Source organism: Solanum tuberosum, unplaced genomic scaffold, assembly GCF_000226075.1.
Source record: "Solanum tuberosum cultivar DM 1-3 516 R44 unplaced genomic scaffold, SolTub_3.0 scf00408, whole genome shotgun sequence".
Lineage (NCBI taxonomy): Eukaryota > Viridiplantae > Streptophyta > Magnoliopsida > Solanales > Solanaceae > Solanum > Solanum tuberosum.
Window position 1 is genome coordinate 220,233 of NW_006239333.1, and position 3,827 is coordinate 224,059.

The 3,827-nt window shown below is 32.5% G+C and overlaps 1 long non-coding RNA gene across 2 annotated transcripts; it reads right to left on the reverse strand.

Annotated features, from left to right (window-relative positions):
- Positions 1 to 6: 6 nt before the first annotated feature.
- Positions 7 to 3,619, reverse strand: LOC102592646 (uncharacterized). 2 transcript variants are annotated; one of them, XR_368534.2, is made up of 4 exons: positions 3,365 to 3,619; positions 2,901 to 3,008; positions 331 to 514; positions 7 to 179 (listed from the first exon to the last, which is right to left on the reverse strand). It is a non-coding gene; the product is annotated as an uncharacterized lncRNA (long non-coding RNA). The 2 variants fall into 2 exon arrangements; XR_001471681.1 differs by having other exon boundaries at positions 257 to 514.
- Between the last annotated feature and the right edge of the window lie 208 nt (positions 3,620 to 3,827).

Below are 3,827 nucleotides of genomic sequence, written 5' to 3' on the forward strand. Positions count from 1 at the left end.
TTGAGGAGCTCTCTAAACTGACATTCTGGAATATGACTGGGCTTTTTTGCCATTTGAACTACATCATTGTCATACGGGTCATAATAATTGATCTTCAAACCACTTCTATGCCTTCTCCAAGCTTCCCGAATTGTTACCAAAGTCCATTTTTTCGCAGCTTCAGGAATAATATATTTCTCCTACAATTTCATGTCATTCAATTAACCAACAGATGTAAAATACTTTGACATATATTTAAATATTGAAAATTTCAGACCTTGGTGTAATCCCATAAATCCTTTTGGTGTTCATATTCCTCCAATCAAATATATCAAATGGGCAATTTCATACCTTGTTCTTCAATTAATTTTAGAAGATGTCCTTTCTCTGACTCTATATCTTGAACAATTTTATTTGTTGTCAATAATCGTCGTTTTTTATTTGCCAAGAATGATAATGATCCAGGTCTAGCGAAGTTCTTTTTTTGCTCTTTTGTTTCTTTTGAAGGCTCTTGTTGACTCATGACTATTCAAATCTGAACAAATAATCACCAAGAACTTAAAAAGCACATTTTTTATCAGTAGAACTGCATAAATCTAACTTTCTGATGGAACAACAACAACAACAACAAAAGTAACAATAGCAAATAAGCATAAAGCAAGAAAGTGCAATTATACATAAACAAAGATTCTTTTTAGAAGAAAATCATGTGGATCTACTCCAAGTTTTTTGAAACTTCATACTATCTAAATGGCTACGTGCACTAAACACAGGTTATCCCTCGCTTCAGTTTTAGTAGTCTTGCCATTTGCAGCAGATGGTATTAATAGAAAAATAGAAAAATTAATTCCTAGAGCTGATAAATTAGGAGTTGAAGTGATCAGTCTTGCAGCATTAAGCAAGAATGATGCAGTAAATGGAGATGGAACATTAGTTCTGAACAAGCATCCTAACTTAACTGTAATGGTAGTACATCTAATGCTTCTAATAATGTCAGCAAGTGATGGACTAGCAGAAGAAGAAATGCCAGCCTTTAGCTACATCTAATGCTACTTTGAAGTAAATCAAGCATCTAGCACCTAGCACCAGTAAATGAGAAAGATTCCAGAATATGAGATCAGATAGTTTCAACTAGCACACAATCTGATTGTTTCATCTTGAATAACTTAGTGTTAGCCTTAGTGAAAGAATTTTCTACAGGAAACATAAACAATAGATATTTAGTGTAGTTAAATGATTAATGAATGCAAGTTTTCTAGTATTTTGCTGAAAAACCAGAATGCTGATTGATTTTCTTAAAATTAGAGCAAGTTCATCAGTCATTACTTAACAAATTCACACTTGGTAACATGCTGAAAATTTAATGGAACAGGGGAATCAATATCTTTTTGCATTTATTAAATCAAAGAAGGCTATTTGTACTGTCCAGACCTAAAGTTTTTTTTGTTAATGCTTGTACATAACCTTACCTAATGCTTAACTTCAAGAGCTCGTCCTTGATTTCATTTTCATAAGCTGATCTTACATCAACTACAAAACTCAGTCCATTATCTTTATACAACAAAATTTACAGGTAAAGAGTTTTTAATGCATGTTAATGGACAACCAAATGACATGAGTCACTTGTAGCTGAATAAGGTAAATCAGAATCTACAAGCTAAAAATTAATACATCATGAGGACTTGCAAGTGCAAAGTTAGCATTTCCTAATCAGTTTACCAAAAAACAGATCTGAAACTCTAAGGTTCAACATCAAATTCTCAAAAAATCCCTAAATATAAAATGTCATTTTTAAGAGAAAAGCCATCAGAAGCTAAACAAAGAAGAGTCTAGCAAATTCAAAACTTTAGAAATCTGTATATCCAATTTCCAAGGACTTTATATAAGGTATAGGGCTGCCACAATATGGAATAAGAAATGAAATCAAACTAATTTTATACAGTTGATCGTCTAGTATGTAAGAAGTGTAGGACTGACCAATTCGAGAGAAAATAATAACAAGATTGATAAACTATCAGATTTCATAATTTGGTAAGCACAAACGACTGAACTCTAACCAAATACATACTAAACCAATCCTTCAAAAATTTGATCAGAAGCAATGACACTTAAATAAATGACCTTAAGCAGAAACAACCCAGAATGCTTGTTGACAAAGAACATAACTCACACTGCTGGAAACATGTAACCAGACTAACAAATTCAATTGACAAGAGAATAAACTTTAAATTCTACTTATAATAAGCCCCGAACTCGCACATGCGAAAGATGTCAAAAGCGAATTTAGACGAAGTGCTGACTCTATTCACAACAAACAAAGACACAGGAAACACCAGCCCATGTTATAGCTTAAACGATTTTTAAACAGAATCTTGATTACACTAAAAGAGTTAAAATCAAGAGTCCTCTAGCCTTAAACAAGATCTGACTTTCACAAATGAGAAAAATGTACAGTCTGAACTTAAAAACAAGATTAACTTGGATATTAAAATGAAGGCCAAATTCAAAAACTAATTCAGAAAAAAGTCAAAATAGTCATAATGGATGTTTATATCCATTGACATATGAACCGTAACATTATAGAGAACAAGACCAACATCTGAAATAATCAAATAAGGAGTACATGATTCAAAATATGAACACATTTAGATACATTAATATAAGAAACACACTTCATATTGAAGGAAATTCAAACAGGAACACAAATCACCCTAAGGAACAGAAATGAGAACTAGAAAAGGCATCAACTAGTATAGAAAGCAAACTAAATCAGTAAGATTGTAACATACTAACAGATTGAGTCACATAAATCGATCAATTAATCAAAATTTCAACTAAGGAACTTGAACATATAAAAGAGTATTCAGAGTTTAAACTATAATTCCGAAAACTGAAAACTAAATTCAACGAAAAGGAATTACCTTCTTTGGAGCAGCGACACTGAGCACGAGCTAGCCACAAGCTTCCACGACCACGAGCCGATTTCGATGAGCTTCGGAAGGCAAAAGAGTCTCCAATCTGAGACAAAACTGAAAATAACCCCTGTTTAAGAGGATGAATCTTTGTATTTTGGACAAGAAAAATCAATATTTCAAAATGATACTAATAAAATTGAAACAAAGCTTCTTGATGAACTTTCACAGAGAGTTCAGAAATCTTCAACAAATCAGAAATACAAACTCAAAATCACAAATAGATTACATCGCTGACCTAAATTGGAACAAATAACATAAATTGCAAACAAACCCATTTGTTATTCTTTTAGACTTTTGAGAAACCCTTCAATGGAGTTTCAGATTATACAAAATATTATATGCATAACAAATTAGAGACAATGGGGACTTAGAATAATGGAGTAGACAGAGGAAACTTAAAAATAGTATACCTTTATATGCAAAAGCTTGCGGTCGAAGAAGATTACTGTTGGAGAATAAGATCAATGGAGATGAAGAAGAAGACTTGTCAAACCGAAGAAGAAGACTACCTCACTATGAAGAAGAAGAAGACCGGAGCTTGTTGAAGAAATGTACTGCCATTAACCGGAGCTCACGTTATTCTTTCCATTTTTCAGAAATCGGCCTTTTGGAAGAAGAAGACCAAAATTTTAACCCTAAATGAAATAAATGTCACTTTAGCTAAAGTCTAGTAGTGGAGGGAAATATATTTTTGGGGAATAAATTCGCGGGTTACGTAAAATAATTTTTTTCACTAAAATAACCGTTGCCACAGAGTCTTTTAGTGCGACGTTTGTAAAATGTGTTGCCTTAGAAAATCTATACCAACGGTTGTAAGAATGATGCCACGGTTATTTTTAATTATTGTTCTATTTGATCCCTTGATATATTGCG